Genomic DNA, 21,796 nt, shown 5'->3' with positions numbered 1-21,796 from the left:
ACTTACTTTTTGTAACAGTTTTAAGCTAAACAAACAATCTTTAAGATCCTGTAACTTTACCATAATACCCTCTAAGGCAGATATTAAAACTCCCATTTGACAGACATAGAAAACAAATGTCAGAGAGTCAAGGTTACTGTTACCAGTTACAACACTGAGGACAGACAGCGCCTGCCAAAGATCATGACAGGAGAGAAGAGAAATGAGAAAACTGTCCTCTGAGCCCTCATCAGAGTGAGAGGAGACAGAACCTCACGGCGGGGCATAGAGGTCCCAAATGGGGTTCCCACCAACAGGAGCTCTGTACAGTGCAGGCCCGTGGCAGGGGCGAGGCTCCCACATCACTGACTCTGCAAACCGAGATGAGACCTGGAACTAGGTGCTGAATGAGCCCTAAAGGCTGAGAAGCAGGATAAAAGATATTTGTCTTGATAACTTAGAACTAAATACTGCAGAATGGGATCAGAAATACTAGGTCATGGTATTGTCTGTAAAGCAGATTCAACCCTAATTGACATCTTCCACTCACACAATTTTATCGTTTAATTTTACCTCACTGCTTACCACTGGGACTGCTAAAACTAGGGCTCTGGAAACTGATGGAGGAAGATGCTTAGGACCTGAAGAATGAATGTAGACCAGGCAGTGCAAAGGGGGCCACTAAAGCAGAGCTGGTTAGAGCTCTTCAGGGTACCCCAAAATGTCACAACATAAACTCAGGATGAGGATCCAAGACTCCTAGAAAGTTTATCTATTAACCATATATCATACAATTAACTTTTCTCTTTTTAACAGCCAAATTGCCAATGATTAAAAACATACTAAAGAATAGCTGATGAGATGAGAACCTCACAAAAAGATGATTATAGAAAAGCAAAAATTTCTTATACTAAGAAGAATAACATCTAAGTAAAACACAGTAATCTTCAATGTCATATAATTGAGCGTATGAGTGAGAAACCTAACAGTAGCAAGTGATTGAAAATATAACCCCTAGAAAAAGTATCATCAGAGCTCCAAAATAAAATGGGACAAACAGAATCATGTTTTCAGAATTCAGAGAAAAAAATATATTAATATAAATATCTCTACTTAAGGCACATGAGATGGATGGTTTTGCATATATTCAGCAGATAAAACATTGTATTCAACTTGATGACTGGGTTCAACAACAGTTCAGTTCAGACTTTCAGAACTTTTTGTGAAGCCAGGTAGAAACAGAGGAAGAATATTATGCAAGAAAAATACTACGTACAATGTAGAAAGTATTTAGTTCAGTTCAGTTCAGTCGCTCAGTCGTGTCCAACTCTTTGCGACCCTTTGGACTACAGCACGCCAGGCCTCCCTGTCGATCACCAACTCCCGGAGTTTACCCAAACTCATGTCCGTTGAGTCGGTGATGCCATCCAGCCATCTCATCCTCTGTCATCGCCTTCTCTTCCTGCCCTCAATCTTTCCCAGCAACAGGGTCTTTTCTAAGGCTACTGGAAAAACCATAGCCTTGACTAGATGGACCTTTGTTGACAAAGTAATGTCTCTGCTTTTTAATATGCTGTCTAGGTTGGTCATAGCTTTTCTTCCAAGGAGTAAGCGTCTTTTTATTTCATGGCTGCAGTCACCATCTGCAGTGATTTTGGAGCCCCCCAAAATAAAGTCTGTCACTGTTTGCACTGTTTCTCCATCTATTTCCCATGAAGTTATGGGACCAGATGGCATCATCTTTGTTTTCTGAATGTTGAGCTTTTTGCCAACTTTTTCACTCTCCCCTTTTACTTTCAACAAGAGCTCTTTAGTTCTTCACTTTCTGCCATAAGGGTGGTGTCATGTACATATCTGAGGTTATTGATATTTCTCCTGGCAATTGTGAAGTATTTACACTTTAGCAATTAACACAATTATCTGACTTCCTCCAAATAAAACTTAAGTACACACATGCAGAGGAGTGAGGTGCAGGCTGACAGGGACCACAGGACAGGATTCCACCCATTCCTCTTGCTGCAGGGTGAATGCTGGCCTCTCTCCAGGTGTAGAAGATAGCTGGGTCCTGAATAATTCTTTAAGTACCTATCCCCAACGTATTCCCTTCCTAACCTGATATAAAGTGAAAGTGAAGTCGCTCAGTAGTGTCTGACTCTTTGCGACCCCATGGATTGTAGCCTACCAGGCTCCTCTGTTCATGGGATTTTCCAGGCAATAGTCCTGGAGTGGACTGCCATTTCCTTCTCCAGGAGATCTTCCCAACCCAGGGATCGAACCTGGGTCTCCTGCATTGTAGACAGACGCTTTACCGTCTGAGTCACCAGGGAGTTCACAAAAGTGCAAAGGGGCACACCTGTGGGCTCCACAAAGCAGGGCATGGCAAGCTATGTGAGGACTAAAACTAAATCCTACCTATTGTGGCTCCACACATAAGCCACACATTTTTAAATGACTGAAAAAAAAAAATCAGAAGAGTAATACTTTGTGATACATGAAAAATATTTGAAATTCAAATTTCAGGGTCCTGTAACATCTTACTAGGACATCTTATAGTCACAGCAATTTCTCTGAAGTGCTGTCTATGGCTGCTTTGGGGCCACAATGGAGACCTGCATTGAGACTATGGCCCTCAAAGCCTATAATATTTACTTTCTGGCCCTTATAGAAAACAGTGCTGACCTGCTGTATCTAGTCTGGCCTCTCATGTCTTTGCCTCTTCCATGGGGAAACAGGAGGAGGACAGACAGGTCTCAGCCGAAATGCATGGTGACCTATGCGCACACAGGCTTCACCAGGAACAGGGAATGACTCCACATTCATACCTGTCTGGAAAACACTGACTGGGCGCCAGATAGAATTCTCCTCTTTAGCGGTATCAGACTAACTCAGGGAGCCCCTACTTAAGAATGGGTGGTGGGCTCTGTGTACAGACACCTATTACCTAACAAATGTGCATTATTCATAAATAAGGGTCCATCACGTAAGAATCAGTTGGGAGGAAATACGCCTTTCATGATTTCTTTAAAGAAAAAAAAAAACAAAAAACTGGTAGGTAACTAGATATAAAATCATTATTTTCTAATATACTACAATATGGAATTCAACAGAAAAGATGACACAGATTCAATTTTTTAAAAAAAATCATTATTTGAAATTAAATAATTTTATGCAAATCTTTTTTCATAAAAAACAAACTGTTACTTGGAAAATTTAAAAATTCTCTGCACTACCTATAAATTCCTTCCCTGTTCTCCCTTAAAATTCTGTTATGGTTGAAAAAGTGACACGGATGGGTGTTAAGAGAGCTTCATTCAAGCTGCAAAGGCATGAAAAACATTTCTGTTATTCAACAAGCTGATCAAAGAAATATCAAGAGAAAAATATAAAAACGGTGGCTTTCTTAGTGTTCACAAGTCATCAGAATTTCAGTGCTGACTACACCTCAGTGTAACAGAAGAGTAATAAAAAGGTATAATTTCTGTATTACTGTTATACACACACGTAACTTTTATATGTAAATTACAGGGAAATATTCCCGCCCTGCAGATACTTAGGGTATCCATATGTATAGCTATCTTAAAACACGTTAATAAAAGAAGTTCAACAGTGGTTTAAACATTCAGCCTAGTTAACAAAGAAGCTCTGTAACGAATACCCCTCTAGAGGACAATTTAGTCAGCAGGGCACCAACTCTATTCTTCTTTTCTAAGTACCATCAGATCTATGATGCCTGTAAAGAACAGAGAGACCTTCCTGCATCTCATTCTAAGCGAGGCACCTTCAAGCTACAGTGCTTCCATTTGTCTTGCTGGGAACTGGCAGACAAGGTAATTGCAGGGAGGACTCCTTTAAGGGGCTGGAGTCCCTCTGCCCCACAGCATTCCTTGCATCCTCCCTCTTTACTGAGGGAGTGAAGGGTAAGGCAGTGGCTTCATATGCTCATGCATAGTAAATTCAGTATTTTGCCATGACAATCTGATTTGATAAAGTCTTGCTATCAAGTTGGGTTTTCAATATCTGACATCACTCAGAATACTGAATACTTCCAGCACACCCCAAATAATACAGTCCCTACTATCAATGGTTAGTTTATATTTAGAAAATCAATGCTTTTTTTGGGGAAAAGCTTGTTTTACTTTAAAATGTAATTTAAATCATAGTTCCCCACAAAGACTTGCCCCTCTGTAACCATCATCCTTCCACCTTCAGCCCATGTAAAATTTTCATTCTAACCTAAGTGACAAGTACAAGAGATTTCACTGTGCTTAGAATGAAATGCCACCTGAGAGCAGTAACAATCCTATCAGACTCCGACAAGAGAAACACTGATGAATTAACATAGAGCAAAGATATGTTCTGATTCAACATGATGGGCCAGGGCAGTGATGACAGAATGTATAGAACAAGTGCCAGGAAGGAGCACAAGAGGAATTTTTAAATTTCTACAAAATATAAAATAGGCATACAACATTAAGTATAAATATAAATACAAATTGTACATGATCCTTCCTAAGAATATTTTACATTCATATATCATGACTTCACTACATCTAGAGACCTCTTTGGTTTTGATGGTATTCAGTTTATCTAATAAGTCAGCTTGCTAAAGGATAAATTCAGTCAATACTGGTGATGTCTTACTGTCTTGAACTGGGAATAAGTCAGAAAATTTTACTCCCTTGTTTAATTAAATAAGTGGGTTTGTGTTTTTTTTTAAAGCAGATCAACTCAAAAATACTCTCAGCTATGGTTCTTAATACAATTAGTTGACAGTATTATATCAGCCACTGGTAGAAAACTGCTAAGCCTCACATGAACTGGGCATCTCTTGCTCAGAAGAGCCCCAAGAGAGTATGAGGATAAACACTGAATTAGAAACAGAGAAGATATTTCAATCAATGAGACAAGTTCAGGTCTCTTGTTTAAGGGTTTTAATAGGATACAGTTAATGATTTCTCACTGTGACTTCCCATGGGTTTGAAGCACAGGTGAAAATGCCAGCTCAATGGTCTTTAAAAAAGTCAGTTATCTTCAAAAGCAGAAATAGTGTCTATTCTCCTTTTTAGAATATTGAGTATGAAATCCTGGCATGTAGTTTTTCTTTCTCTCTCTCCAACTAGGCCCTAACTTTCTTAAGGACAATGCTGAAGAGAGGAGGATTTAACCGGTCACTGATGAGTGTCACTGAATTTATAAGCTTTACAGTAAAATACAGCTGCAAACACCATACAAAGTAAGCCAGCACATGCAAACATTTCTAAATATTTACCAAAAATGCTCTAATGAAAATGACTGAGATTGCCATTAAAATTTAGCAATGAATTCTTGGCCCTCTGTTTCCAATTACCATCCCGGAGGCCAAGCACCCAGGCTCATTAGATGCTTAGCTCCTTGGAAACACACTGTAAAATCGTTTCATACCCTCCAACCTTATTTCAGAACTATCATTTTGGACATGTGATACAAATACACCTTGAGGTTGATATTAGAATTGAGCCAATAATTTGACTGACATATATACACAAAAAGAACAACCTCACAGTGACTGTTTAACTTCCATGATATTTGTAGGCTTCTTTTCAGCACAAACCTACATAACAGTGTACTTCAAGACATCCACCAAAGTCCCTGCTGCTTTCATTTGTCTAGACAGCAAATGAGTTAAAAGCTCAGACTTCCGGTGTAAAGGAATTAAAAATGGAAAGGCACAGAAAGAATCCAGGAATAAAATCCTACCAAGCACTAAGTTTTAGGCCTGCAAAGCATCTTCTTACAAAGTTATATAAATATGTATCTTACTTTCTACTTAAACATATCCAAATAACAAATATTTATCTTTTCATTATATGTGATGGTGGTTTACTTGCTAAGTCATGTCCGACTCTTACAATCCCATGGACTGTAGCCTGCCAGGCTCCTCTGGTCCATGCTATATACAATTCTTAGCCTTAGTATGTATGATGTCAATTGGAAAAAAATGTTTGATCCTAATTTAAAAATCGTCACAAGATCAACAGATGACAAACTCATATCCAAAGCCAGGGATAACACAAGGAAAATTAATGAGTCAGAATTCATTTTAAGAGAGGTAGCCAATAACCACTTTTTGGGGAAACGACTTTCACCTGATTCATTTGCATCCTCTCTTAAGCAAAGATTCCTTGACCGGTAACTTTCATTTTAAAGGGATATTTACAAGATAATTAGCTGAACTGATACTTTACAGAAACAGGATTTGGAATTAAGCATGCTATCATAAGCAAAAAATTTTATAATGATTTTATTTCCTTTGATTTTTAAAAACTTTCCACCTAAATAAAAGCCATCCACAAAGTTCCTTCGGCTAAAACCCCTGATATCAAATTGCCACTCTAAATTTAGAAGTGGTAAACAATATAAGTATGAAATATGCATCATGTAAGGGAATTTTTTCCACTTCACAGGCCTCAAGCGGACCCTAAATTATTCTCAGTTTTTGAAGTCTGCCCAGGGAGAGTCTCTGCTCTTCTGCTATTAATAGCAGACATTATGTAGAGTAGGAATAACGACAAATAGACTCAACAAATAGTGTTTATCATATTGTGCAAACACAGTACAGTCTTGAAGTTAAAAATAACTTGGTAAGAAAATTTATATTTATCTTTTAGTTGTATAGAATTTGGGAATAATTTTCATCTGTAAATAGCATTGCCCTTCGTGGTTATAATCCTGGGACTACCCTCTCAGGTGATGATCCTGATGATTTGATGCTCAAGATCATGATCTGATGATTTTTAGGGGTAACAACTATAACCACAATTCTCTATAGCAGAGATACTATGTGCATTTTCTTTCATGAGGAGCCTACAACATCTTGTTAGCTCTAGCCCATTGTTCCTACCATTCAAAATGTTTTTTAACTTTTTCACTGTCTGAAATAGCCAGGACCCTTCCTGACCTCAAGTCAAAGCCCCAAACAGTGCTGAAAACACTAAAAAAGATTCACATGTGAATAACTGCCGGCCCTTTGTTATTTAAGAACAATGAAATCTTAAAGAATATACTTAATACAAATGGAAGACTACTGGTGATACTAAAGCTATATAATAAAGTGAGAATACTAAATAATTTGAGGAGGGATATTTGTACTGTCTTAGGAACAGCCTCAGGCAGGCAGGCCCTCTCTAAGGTTTGCATACGGGGGTGTGGGATGGGTAGGTGGGAGGAAGTAGGGGAAAAGGTAGACCATTTTTTCATGTGGATGACATTTTACAATTAAATTGGCCTGCACAGGTGGTCTTGAACACTTCAGCGTCCTTCTTTCATGGAGTATCAATGGAGACAGAGAAACAGCTAAGCAGGTTTAAGTTCTACGACAAAGCAGAAATTCTGTGATGGATGGGTGACTTAACAAGTGTTGTGGAATACAGAATGGTAGGTCTTCAGCCAGCTCACATCAGGCCAGGGGCTGCTGTCTGTCACGGGTCCAGGTGAGGAGTGATAAGTAGAGAGCAGAGAGAACCATGGGTGCAGGCAAACTCTATGGGAGACTATGCCATGTGAGAAGGGGGAGGCTGGAAAAGCAGAATGAGTGAGGATGCAGCTGAAGAGGCCACCCAGGGACAGTTGTGAATGACTTCACAGGCTCAGGCCAAGGAATATGGACTTACAATTTTAGGAATTAGGGAGCCAACAGAGGTCTAAAAGGTGAGTTCCAATATTATCAAACAAGGAAAAAAAAAATACAGTGTAGTGCCAAATGAGAAATGTTAAACATTGTAAAGCAAAACAAAACAAAACCCAAAACCCTCATGTTTTCAAATGTTTATGAACACAGATTGCTTTAAACATGATTAAAATTGCAGGTACCATTCAAAAATAAATTTGTAAAATATTTTTTAAAAATCTATACATTTTAGTACTATATAAAACTTAATATATAGGTGAACAAAAGCAAAAGTGCTTAAATAACTATAGCCTGGGTTAAATATTAGTGTGGTTTCTAATTGGAAAATTTCATGAGCCTACAGTCATCTTACTCCTTTCATTTATACTTAAGAATCAATGGCTAAAACAATTTTAAGGATACAGATTTTACCGTTAAAATGGCACAACAATGTCTAAGACTACTTATGAGTAACAATTTAACAGATTATATTCTTTAACTGCATATTCTATTTCAAAACCAAAATTCTGAAGACATCTAGTCTCAGTTCAGTTCAGTCACTTAGTCATGTCTGATTCTTTGCGACACCATGGACTGCAGCACACCAGGCTTCCCTGTCCATTACCAACTCCCGGAGCCTGCTCAAACTCATATCCATTGACTCGGTGATGCCACCCACCATCTCATCCTCTGTCATCCCCTTCTCCTCCTGCCTTCAATCTTTCCCAGCATCAAGGTCTTTTCTAAGGAGACAGTTCTTTGCATAAGATGGCCAAAGTATTAGAGCTTCGGCTTCAGCATCAGTCGTTCCAATGAATATTCAGAACTGATTTCCTTTAGGACTAACTTATTTGATCTCCTTGCAGTCCAAGGGACTCTCAAGAGTCTTCTCCAACACCACAGTTCAAAAGCATCAATTCTTTGGCACTCAGCTTTCTTTATGAGAACTCCACGAACAGTATGAAAAGACATCTTAGTTACACAGGAGGAAAATGAGCTCATGCCACGCAGGCACAGGGATGTGGGTATGTGGGCTTATGGTTTGGTGCTTTACAAATATCAACACCAGGTATGAAACTGTAAGTATGAATGACCCATGTGCTTTAAAAGCAAACTGACAAACTAACAAGATCTGTAAATATGTAAGATTTAGAGTTTGTCTACTGATATGAGGTTTTATTACTGAAAGTATATCATAAATCTTTACAGCAGAAAAGCAATCGACACCATCTTTTGCATCTCTCAAGGTAAAAAACAACTATTGTATATCTTAAAAGTACAGTGCTTAGCACATAGAAATTCTGAAAATAAAAGTTAAAAACAAAAAAGCATGAACCCTCAAGAGACCTCTATTTCTTCAGTATACAGCAATGAAATACTTCAATAAGACATAGGAACTGCAAATAAATTAGCAACTTGAAAAACAAAAACAGAAAAAAACATAGCTCTCAAACTGTACCAGGTCTACATGGAGTAACTGGAAGTTCTGCTGTAGAATTAATACTAAAACTTCATTTTTTGACATTTTACCCAGTCACATGAGGCATATGAACATACATACTTATTCTACATACTTCACTGAATTTTTAAAACCTTTTGTTTTGAAATGACTTTAGCCTCACCTGGAAGCAGCAAAGACAGTACTGATGTTCCTTCACTCAGGTTGCCTTAACGCTGACATTTTACATGGTAACCAGGGCACATTTATTAAAACTATGAACTTGAAATTGGTGTAATACTATCAATGAAACTACAGACTTCATTCAAATTTGCAGCCTTTACAGTAAAGTCTTCCTCCTGTTCCAGGACACATATCACATTTATTCACCTTGTCTCCTTAGTCTCCTCTGATCGGTGACAATTTCTCAAATCCTTCCCTGTTTTCCACAACCACAACACATTTGAAGAGCACTCCTGAGGTATTTTGTAGAATGTTCTTCAATTTGTGTCTAGTGTTTTCTCCTGGTTAGGCTGGGGTTACGGATTTAGGGGAAGAATACCACAGGAGTGATCAGGTAATACTTCTGTCAGCACTAAATGGTAGTTGTTGTTGTTCAGTTGCTAAGTTGTGTTGACTCTCTGTGACCCCATGGACTGCAGCATGCCAGGCTTCCCTGTCTTTCATTATCTCCCAAAATTTGCTCAAACTCATGTCCATTGAGTTGGTGGTGCCATCCAACCATCTCATCCTCTGTTGTCCCCTTCTCCTCTTGCCTTCAATCTTTCCCAGCATCAGGGTCTTTTCTAATGAGTCAGTTCTTCACATCAGGTGGCCAAAGTATTAGAGCTTCAACTTCAGTATCAGTCCTTTCAATGAATATTCAGGACTGATTTCCTTTAGGATTGACTGGCTTGATCTTACTGCAGTTCAGGACTCTCAAGTCTTCTCCAGCACCACAATTCAAAAGCATCAATTCTTCTTCCAATTGAGATTTCATGACCATAAAACATTGGAGAGAGAAAAATACACACTCTATGCTCTTCCAGACACATGTAGAGGAATGTAACTTAGAATAACCACTTTAGACAAAAATTTATAAGCATTTTGTAAAGCTGAAGATACATTTACCTTATGATCCAGGATGTCCACTCCTAGGTTTATACACTGGCACACACACATATGGAGACATATGTAAGCATAGTAGCACTGTTTCAGTATTGTATTGTTTAAAAAAAAAAGGGAGAGAGAGAGACAATCTAATTTTCCAGTGATATAAAATCAAGAGATCTATTCAGAATATGGGGTACTATACAGCAACGAAACTGAATGACCTAGAACTAAAAATGTTAATATAAACCTCACAAACAATACTGATAGAAAGCTAACCAAAACTCTGAATGTGGCAGTATGTATCTGACACAGAAGAGAAGGCATGGAAGAAAGGAGTGGACTGTAAACCTGGTGGTGGAATTCAGGCCAGAGCAGCAGCAGGAGCCGGGATCAGAGGAGGCGACAAGAGAGGCAGCAGCACCATCTGTGGATCAGAGGGAGAGGCTGCTCCAGGGACCTCTGCGCGCGGTTCATTCGAGGAAGCCCTGCTTCCCTCGGAGAGTCTTCCATCACCACCTGGTAAGGCCTCCCCGGACATTTACACCACCAGAATGAGCTGCCCAGCCCCTTCCTCCATGGTCCTGCATCATACGTATCTACTACAGAACTTCCCAGGTCGAGTTTTAATGAACTGTCAGCATTCGCTACAATTGCAAACTCTGAAGGAGGACCACTTACTTCCAGACTTTGGCTTTGACCACTTTGACACTGACCATGGGCAACATACTTAACCTTTCTGGGCTTCATACTCCCCTTATCTATAAAATGGGGGAAATGCTAGTATCTGCCAACAAGAGTTGTTGTGAGAATTAAATGGGAAGTTATACGTAAAAGAATTAGTGCTGCAGCATCTCTGTAAGTGTGAGCTGTTATCACTAGTAACCATAGAGGAGAGGCAGTGGGTTAGAGAGCCTAAACCACTGAGTCACTGGGGATACAGAGCCAGACCGCAGCGTCAGCAGAAGGACATGGCTGCAAAGTGAAGAGGAGGCCGGGAATTGCACCCTTCCCCAGTTTCCTGGTCCCGGTCGGCACTGACCTAGCCGCATCGAACATTCATGAGCTCTGAGTAAGATAAAGACTGCCTGCACTGTGTTTATGAACACAGGTTTTCAACAATAATTCTAACAATGAAGTTATAACAAAATTATAGTACTGGAAAGTGGTTAAGGAAAATAACCATAATGACTCACTACTTAAGGTAAAGTTTTTACATTTCCATAGGAATCATTTTTAAGACTTCTGAGGGTTTTAGAAAAAAGTAGAGAATTCAAAAAAAATCTTTTACCATAGTCAGCCTGAGTAGATTACAGATGGAAATGTTGTGTAAAGGCTATTGTTGTACCTTGACCACCTGATGCGAAGAGCTGACTCACTGGAAAAGACCCTGATGCTGGGAAAGACTGAGGGTGGGAGAAATGGGAGACAGAGGATAAGATGGTTGGATGGCATCATCAACTCAATGGACATGAGTTTGACCAAACTCCGGGTACTAGTGAAGGACAGGGAAGCCTGGTGTGCTGCAGTCCATGGGGTCGCAGAGACGGACACGACTGAGCGGCTGAACAACAACAATGAAATTCAGTACATGCAACACTCCCCTCAAAGGCAAACTTAAAAACATGAATGTTTCCTCATTTTCAGTTATGATTTACAGACTCAATGAGATGAAAGGTTGTTTTCAACTTTGTACAGGGGCAGCTGGTCACTTAATACCTCAAGTGCTAGCACTAAGGGGCATTTTATATAACACATCTTCCTAAGAACATATAACCATTGTATAATGTATTACTTCAAAACTACTTTTCCAAAAGAGGTGCTTATAAACCTACTCAGAGTTTCAGACAGAAACTTCTAATATCAATAATACTAATGATGGTGACGGTGATGATGATTATCAATAGATAAGGGCCTGAGTTAGGTCTTGAATTCTAGCACATTTCACATTTACCCACACTATCTAAGACTAGAGATCTCAAGAAAATTAGAGATACCAAGGGAACATTTCATGCAAAGATGAGCTCGATAAAGGACATGGATAAAGGATATGGACCTAACAGAAGCAGAAGATATTAAGAAGAGGTGGCAAGAATACATAGAAGAACTGTACAAAAAAGATCTTCATGACCAAGATAATCACGATGGTGTGATCACTCACCTAGAGCCAGACATCCTGGAATGTGAAGTCAAGTGGGCCTTAGAAAGCATCACGACGAACAAAGCTAGTGGAGGTGATGGAATTCCAGTTGAGCTATTTTAAATCCTGAAAGATGATGCTGTCAAAGTGCTGCACTCAATATACCAAAGTGCTGCACTCAATATGCCAGCAAATTTGGAAAACTCAGCAGTGGCCACAGGACTGAAAAAGGTCAGTTTTCATTCCAATCCCAAAGAAAGGCAATGCCAAAGAATGCTCAAACTACCGCACAATTGCACTCATCTCACACGCTAGTAAAGTAATGCTCAAAATTCTCCAAGCCAGGCTTTAGCAATATGTGAACCATGAACTTCCTGATGTTCAAGCTGGTTTTAGAAAAGGCAGAGGAACCAGAGATCAAATTGCCAACATCCGCTGGATCATGGAAAAAGCAAGAGAGTTCCAGAAAAACATCTATTTCTGCTTTATTGACTATGCCAAAGCCTTTGACTGTGTGGATCACAATAAACTATGGAAAATTCTGAAAAAGACGGGAATACCAGACCACCTGACATGCTTTCTAAGAAACCTATATGCAGGTCAGGAAGCAACAGTTAGAACTGGACATGGAACAGACTGGTTCCAAATAGGAAAAGGAGTACGTCAAGGCTGTATATTGTCACCCTGCTTATTTAACTTATATGCAGAGTACATCATGAGAAACGCTGGGCTGGAAGAAGCACAAGCTGGAATCAAGATTGCTGGGAGAAATATCAGTAACCTCAGATACGCAGATGACACCACCCTTATGAAGAAAGTGAAGAGGAACTCAAAAGCCTCTTGATGAAAGTGAAAGTGGAGAGTGAAAAGTTGGCTTTAAGCTCAACATTCAGAAAACGAAGATCATGGCATCTGGTCCCATCACTTCATGGAAAATAGATGGGGAAACAGTGGCAGACTTTATTATTTTGGGCTCCAAAATCACCGCAGATGGTGACTGCAGCCATGAAATAAAAAGATGCTTACTCCTTGGAAGAAAAGTTATGACCAACCTAGATAGCATATTTAAAAGCAGAGACATTACTTTGCCAACAAAGGTCTGTCTAGTCAAGGCTATGGTTTTTCCTGTGGTCATGTATGGATGTGAGAGTTGGACTGTGAAGAAGGCTGAGCGCCGAAGAATTGATGCTTTTGAACTGTGGTGTTGGAGAAGACTCTTGAGAGTCCCTTGGACTGCAAGGAGATCCAACCAGTCCATTCTGAAGGAGATCAGTCCTGGGATTTCTTTGGAGGGAATTATGCTGAAGCTGAAACTCTAGTACTTTGGCCACCTCATTCGAAGAGTTGACTCATTGGAAAAGACTCTGATGCTGGGAGGGATTGGGGGCAGGAGGAGAAGGGGACGACAGAGGATGAGATGGCTGGATGGCATCACTGACTCGATGGATGTGAGTCTGGGTGAACTCTGGGAGGTGGTGACGGACAGGGAGGCCTGGCGTGCTGTGATTCATGGGGCTGCAAAGAGTCAGACACTACTGAGCGACTGAACTGAACTGAACTGAACTGAACCTCCCGACAGAGCCATTTGTATGCCAGGCAATGGTATTACTGTACCTCACACTTACAGGTAATTATCCTGTTGCTTGGACCATGTTCTCAGGTCACCAAGAAGAATAAAGAGTTTTCTCTGATGACCACTTTAGTCTACCTTAAATCGTCTCAAAGAAGGTGTAAACAAATTAAGAGATAGGATTCTGAAAGGCAGAATGGTAAAATTCACATTTCCTTTGCCTTCTAAACCCTTTGAACAAGGGAGACACCTTAACAGCCTGACTCGCAAGACCATCACATTGCTGAATTCCTCTTTATCCCAGTAAATCATAAGTTTTGATATAAAATTGGACTCTTCAGCAACCTAAAGATCTTTGGAAAGTGCAATGACACCTCCTTCTGAATCTCTGCATCTTATTCCCCCCTTCTAATGACTGGCTTTTAAAATGCATTTGTTAGATGTTAGTTTTGTTTGGAATATTTTTATTGTATTGGGGGTAGGAAGTTATGGGGAAGCTGGGCTCTGGGACCACACCCTGGCTGGACCCCAATCCCAGCTCCTCTCTCACTGACTCAGAGGACTTGGGCAAACGACTGAGCGCCATCAGCCACAACTTCTCATCTGTATGCAGCACAGGCACAACAGAAATAATGACCTCACAGTGTCTCACGGAGAGTTCAGAGAGGTAAACGGTATATATAAAGCACTAAGCATGAAGCCTGGTGCCAGGTAAGTGCTCGTTAAATATTTATTGTAATGTAGGTATACATTCTGGAGTAAGGGCATTTTGAAATCAAGTCCTGGCTCCACCAACTTCCCCTAATCTTGGGCAAGTTACTTAACTTCACTGAGCCTCAGGCTCACCATCTACAATAGGGGAGAAAACTTAATTATGCCATGGTGAAAATTAAATATAATTATAAAAACTAAGCATACAGTAAATGCTCAATAAATAGCTACTATGTATATAAGTGCATACATACACATTACCATATACATATTTCAAATACTTAACACTTTTTTAAAAACCCTGTTTATCATGTAAAAATACATTTTCAATACAGAATAAAGAATTTACAAATGACTTCTAGAAAAATATTTCACTTATAAGCTTGATGAGTATAACCAAATCTCATAAATAGCGAAAATATTAGTATTTTCAGAATAGATGTTAACCCTTAATACAAAAGTATATGGTAATAAAATAACAAGACAAAGTTGGACAAATAAAAATTATGCTCCTGTGCACAGTTTTCACATTTTATCAGGGTAAGATATTTTAACAAAAATTTCCTCATGGTCTTCATTAGCAAGTCTGCTTGTACATAGTCAGATGGCCAAAAAAACTTTAAAAAAAACCCAGCCTTTATGCAAATAGAACAAAGCAAAAATATAAATACTGATTTTAACAGTATGGCCTTATGATACAGAAGTCCCAGACTGACACTGTAACCCCTAAAACTGAACACTCAACACACACAGACATGGGTGCTTTTAGTTACATGGGTCTTGCAGAGCTGGTTCCCCAAGAAGCTGGTACCCTGAACTCAAGGAATCTCAGAAGAAACAGAAGTCACATGCCTATCAGTATTTCAGAGAGAATCTAATACGACTATAAATCTGTCATTGTTGGCAACACTGAAGAAACAGGACCGGTTAATAGGAAACCACGGAATACCACCCTGCTTCAGGTTTCTCTGTTGTCTATGGTCTAAATAACTCCATACAGAACACTGCCGTCAAGGGTCTTGTTGTTAAGAGTTACGTGTTCAAAATTATTGATTTCCTTTTACTTCCAAAGAAAACTACAATTTTAAACACAATTCTCTTTGTGAATTGATGTCTTTAAATCTCCCACTTCATTTGGAAATTGTAAAAGAAAGCAAGCAAGCTAAACAGGATCTTAAAGTACCGAAATGGAGTTTAAATAATAACTTAAGTGTCATAAAATTATAACCAGAGGTAAATTTGTTCTGCTGAGCTCACTTTAACTTGAGAATGAGTAACCATATGTGGCTGTTGAGGGCTGACACTATGGTCCACCAGTTTGCAGAATGTGATATGACTTTCTATGATCTGTCCTTGTGCTAAATACACCTGCCTCTTGTCTTTCTGTATTCCATTCTCTTCTGAATTATCCTCAACACTGCTAAGTAGATAAGACATCATGTTAAGGAAAAAATGGATTTTGGCTCCAAGAATAAAAGCAGTATATTTTTTAAAGCATGCATATAAAGATTGGTGAAAACTACTTATGAATTAAATAAAAGAGGAATGAAGGAAAAATGTAAAACTACAACAAGCATAGCAATCTGTTATGAGCTGAATGAGTGCCAGTTTGTGGGCCCTGGGGCTCGGTAGGATTTCTCCATACAGTGCCAAACTCCAACAATATTGTTATGGTTAGAAAGGAATTTCTCACAAGAGCTAACAAAGGCAGAAGGTCATAAATAAACCCAGCAGGATTGCCTTGTCAGTTCTCATTATTAGCGCTGCAGGCACTTGCTTTTCTATGGGCTTCTTACAGGTTCATTTAAGTGTAAAAGTTCCTCCTCGAAAATTCAGATACTCATAAATAAAATGGTTCTTAATCTAGCAAAGAAAAATACTTGAAAAGTAAGTAAGAAAACAAGTGAGCAAGTAAAAAATATAAAAAGGACAGAAGCATGGCCAGAGGCAGAGCTCAGCCGGGCGTTTCTGAGAACTGAAGCACCTCCACTCCTGGCCTTCGCAGCTGAGCAGTGACCAACGGGACACTCTGCTTTCTCACCACAATAATAGTCTGCAGAATTCTATCTGGGCAGGAAATGAAGCTGAGCTCCTAAACTGATGCTGACATGTGTTATAAACTGAGGAAAGCACAGCTGTGTGATCATTATTACAATTATGAAGTGACATCTACTGTTAACTTTATTTTACTGAGGACTTTTAACTAGTAAGAAAAAAGGGGGTACAAATCTACTAATGATAGAGATGTTAATTTTTAGCAAGTAAAAAATAGGAATGTATTATTGGGTCTTTAAAGCTAAACATTACCTTTTACATAAGACAAATCTACATCTTAAGAGCTCTAATCAATGCTTCTCAATAAAACAGGAGATTTAGTTTTTTAATATTTAAAATATGAGATGAACATCTCAATTCTCCCTTAATTCTATGTCCTTGTATTCTAAAAAGAGCTGAGAACATCAAATCTCCAATTATCTCAATACACATATTAATTCAAACGAGAAAAAAATCTGATAAACTTGATTTCATTTACTATTGACTCAAAACAAAAACAGACTTCAGTAACAGCAATAAAAACATACTACATGGTGTCATTTATTTTCTTTTAAAAGAAAAATAAGATAAATATCTTAAAATAATATAAACAAATAAGAAATCAGAAAACAAAAATCCTCAACAGTGCTGCTATTTAAGTTAACCAAATTACAACATTTTACCATATTTCCTTCTAGTCTTTATTCTAAAGTATGGCAAAACAGCGTACCTTTAAGCATATGTATCTTTAATTAAGCAAAACTAAAAAATGCACCAACTGACCTACTTGTCAGCCTCTATCAAGAAAATAAACATTTTGTTTCCCTGATGATTTTCCCTTTTATAATTTGTGAATTTTTAAATTTAAAAAATTCTAAGCATCCTACATCATCCCCTTTAAGAGAATAATTCAAGTTTCTAAGAGTAGCAAGTTGTTCTTGGAGGCTAGGATGCTGGAAAACCATTTTGTGCAGTCAGTTAGTTATAGAAACTGGGCTATTAGGTGCTGGTGTGTTACAAAGAAAGGTATATTTGCAGAATTCCTTTTCACTGGCTTGCAGCCTCTCATTACCTACCACTCATGATTATTAGTGTCAAGCTGATGTTGAATTCTTCACAGAGAAAATTCTCCATGTTTGCTTTAGATACTGGCAATTGGTCTATGTTCTCAGCATTCACAGAGGATTGCCCTTGACTAGCATAACATTACTGGTCCAAGAAACATGAATAAATGCTGAAAAGAGGAGAGTTTAAACGTTTCAAGAGTGGTAAGAAACTGAGATAGGCCTTACTTTACACTGGTGGGGAAAATTGGGCTTTTCTATAGAATGTTTCTGACGGAGCTAAGTTACTGCATTAACTGTAGCCTATATAAGACATTTGTGGAGTTAAATTTGCAGTGGGCTGCAAACATCAAATTACATTTTTTGATTAGTAATTTTATAACCAAGTCACCCATGGTTGACAGTATTAGGCCATAAAATGTTCTCAGGAACGTACAACTGAATATTCTGTTAACAGTAATAACAAGGTTCCCAAATCTGACACCCTTAGGGCACGAGTAGTATATAAAAAATAAAAGGACCTATTTCTAGACTTCAACAGCTAACACATGCTGCTGCTGCTGCTGCTGCTAAGTCACTTCAGTCACGTCCGACTCTGTGTGACCCCATAGACGGCAGCCCACCAGGCTCCCCCGTCCCTGGGATTCTCCAGGCAAGAACACTGGAGTGGGTTGCCATCTCCTTCTCCAATACATGAAAGTGAAAAGTGAAAGTGAAGTCGCTCAGTCGTGTCCGACTCTTCATGACCCCATGGACTGCAGCCTACCAGGCTCCTCCGTCCATGGGATTTTCCAGGCAAGAGTACTGGAGTGGGGTGCCATTGCCTTCTCCGAACACATGCTAGTATTAGCCAAACTAGACTTCATCAAGTCTTAAGAGTTGTTGAGGCTCGTTATTTAATATTTCAGGTACAAATGTGTTAGGAGATAAGTAATAAAATGTGGGGATAGCAAAGTTTGACTCCTTTGGAAGAGAAACACTTAAGATGGACTGTCATGAACTGTACAGAATTTTCAGAAGTAAATGAAACTTCAGTAAACATTTACTCCTATCCTGCATTTTTATTATACAATGTAAAACCAAGGTCCAGAGAGGCTAAATTAAATTATGCACAGCTTCTATAGACACAGACTACATTATAATGCAGTTTTCGAGGTATATTCATTAAAACACAACTGCTGACATTAATACCTGAGGCTTCCCAGGTGGCTCAGGGTAAAGAATTCGCCTGCCAATACAGGTAGACACAAGAGACACAGGTTTGATCCCTGGGGGGAGAAGATTCCCTGGAGTAAGAAATGGTGACCCACTCCAGTATTCTTGCCTGGAAAATCCCATGGGCAGAGGAGTCAGGCGGGCTCCAGTCCATGAGTTGCAAAGAGTCAGACAGGACTGAGCATGCATGCATGCATGACGATACTGATAACCTCATTTAAGATTTCAAAGGACAGAGTGTGTGTGTGTATGTGCACGTGAGTGCGTTACTCTTTATGAGAGCACACTATATCTACTTGAGCACATTTTCTAATAGTTATTATTTCACATTATGTATCTAGGTACATGCCTCTATCTCAAAATCTCCTGTTTCACTGAGCAATAAAGATACGACTTTGTAAGTGATAAAAAGAACAACAACATGCAAAACCATGTAGCAGAGATGTCCCAAGATGCACGACAGTAGGACAGTTTAATAGGTTCTTTGGTGATTTAAAACAAATCTTTTATTTTCTAATTTCTATCTTTTGCTGAGCCTCACAGAATGTTTTCTCTAGTTCTCCAATTTTTTGTTCACTCCATCTCCTTGTGGGTGAATCACAATAGCTGATACACCCAAGTCCATAAACCAAGAATCATAAAGTGGCACCTCAGAGAGCAGTACTTCCCACGGCCACAGACAGAAAGCATATACCTGGCCTCTTACCTTGTGACCTACTCTGGGCAGGATGTCTGCCTCTAACACGGCAAAGGAATGCACGACTGCGTTCAGAGGGAATCCAGACAGTAATAAAATAAATGTTTGGGGCTTCCCTGGTGGTTCAGTGGTAAAGAATCTGCCTGCCAATGCAGGAAGACTCGGGTTTGATCTCTGGATCGGGAAGACCCCCTGGAAGGAAATGGCAACCCACTCCATTTTGCCTGGGAAATCTAATGGTCAGAGGTGCCTGGCAGGCTACAGTCCATGGGGTCACAAAGAGGCAGAAATGACTGAGCGAATAAACAACAACATTTTATCACATAAACTGACAAAGCAACTGATTTTTTTTCATTCTGGCTACTGATTACCCATAGGATTCACGAGCGTGAAATAGAAGAGGAGCAAATTGTGAAGACAGACTGTTTCATGAAATCATAATCCATGAAGTATACCATCTGTGATCTAGCACAGTTCTCAACCTGCAATGGATCCCCAGTGCAATCTGATACGGTAAACAGTTTATTTTATAGAGTTATGAGTTCTGAAGTATCTATAATTGTTTTAGGTCTTAAACATATGGGATACAGTACAAACTAAAATTAAATTCCTGAGAACAGTGAAATTAACTGAATTTATGGAAAAGCTGGCCACGTATTACATCTAGTAGATGTACAATTACATCTAGTAGAACAGAAAGAAAGAAAAGGGGGAAGGAGAGAGCAAAAGACAATGAGAGAAAGTAACAAAGGATAGGAAAATAGAAAACACAGTGTAACATGAATAGTAAGTATTTAAGCAGTTTCTGGGTGAACAAAATGAGTACACTCATAACTATATGTGCAAAATAAAGCAAACAAAGGAGAGAAACTTGGGGCAGACCTGGCAAATAATAAATACTATTTAAGATTTACCCTTACGTTGGTAAGCTAAACATCAGGGAAAACCTGACATATACATTTGGACAGGAAGCATCTTTGTGAGAAGAAAAAAAAAAAAAAAAAAATACCCTTCTGCACAGATGCAGCCCCTAGTCCACGGTGCCTCCGTTGGAAGAAAACTGAGCCTCTTTCTCAGGTCTTGGGAGGTGGGGTGGGGGGACTCTGTCTAAGCAGAGTGCATCAGCCTGATTCAACCTAATTATTTTAAAAGTACTTTTATCATTTAAAAAAGTTATTTTCTACTTTTAAAAGTAGTTGCTGGAAAGAACCAGCAGTTAGAAGCTTGGGCTTTGTGGGCTGACCCTGGTTCACTTCGTATTTCACGCACATAGGAAGTTGTTCTGGTCATTAGAATCAAGATTTTCTTCATTTTGATATTTAATATTACATATTTTAAAATCAGTATCTATTACTTAATGTCAGGAGACAATTTAAAACTCTTAGATTATATATAGCCCTCAGAAAATGTATATATACAAGAAAATATAACATATATACATATATATATAAGAAAATACATACGGAGGAACAGTTAAAACAAAATTGAAAAGGACAACTATAATTTCCCTTTTTTCTGATATTCTTAGTAGGTAACTGGTGAACTACTGCTTTTCAATGCAAAGGAAAAAATACTCTCTTACGTGACACCCATCACTTCTAAAATTTCTTTTAATAGGTATATGAAAAAGTAAAAACTGATATTGATATAAACTCCTTGAATAGGTATGTGTTCTCTTTGCACAAAACTTTTGACATTTTTAAGACTGTTTTCTGTAGTGAAACTAAATAAAGAATGGATTACCCTTGGTGCCCATGGACTCTGAAGTATCACTGATGATCATTCAGGATAATGGTAATCCTGGGTGGGGACTGAGAAGTAAATGGAATGATGATGCAAAAGGGACAAAAAGTATTTCCAGGGCTCTGGTGGGGTTTTTTGTACTGACTGATTGCGTATTGATTACGTGTGTGTTCACTTTAGGAAACACATTGAGCTGCAAACTTAAAATTTTTGCACTTTTTTGTACTTCTGCTATACTTCCACAATATTTATATTAAAAAAACTGACTTCGAGATAACAACCACAGTCATTTGTCGTGACACTGCGGATAAAGGCAACAACACCCACCACCACCACAACACATCACCCATCTCTGGACTCCTGCCCATCCTCTCTCATCCTGATAGGTTAGCACCGACATGTGCCAAGCTCTTTTTTCAGCATTCTCCCTGAATATATGACCTGCTTTCA

General features: G+C 38.9%; 1 protein-coding gene across 9 annotated transcripts in view; it reads right to left on the bottom strand.

The window, feature by feature from the left end:
• ARID1B (AT-rich interaction domain 1B) overlaps positions 1-21,796 on the bottom strand; it is a 439,749-nt gene that overhangs the window by 130,037 nt on the left and 287,916 nt on the right. The window lies entirely within an intron of this gene.

This window comes from Bos indicus x Bos taurus, chromosome 9 (genome assembly GCF_003369695.1).
Source record: "Bos indicus x Bos taurus breed Angus x Brahman F1 hybrid chromosome 9, Bos_hybrid_MaternalHap_v2.0, whole genome shotgun sequence".
Classification (NCBI taxonomy): Eukaryota; Metazoa; Chordata; class Mammalia; order Artiodactyla; family Bovidae; genus Bos; species Bos indicus x Bos taurus.
The sequence above is the reverse complement of the archived record's forward strand: the minus strand, read 5'-3'. Positions and strand labels throughout refer to the sequence as shown.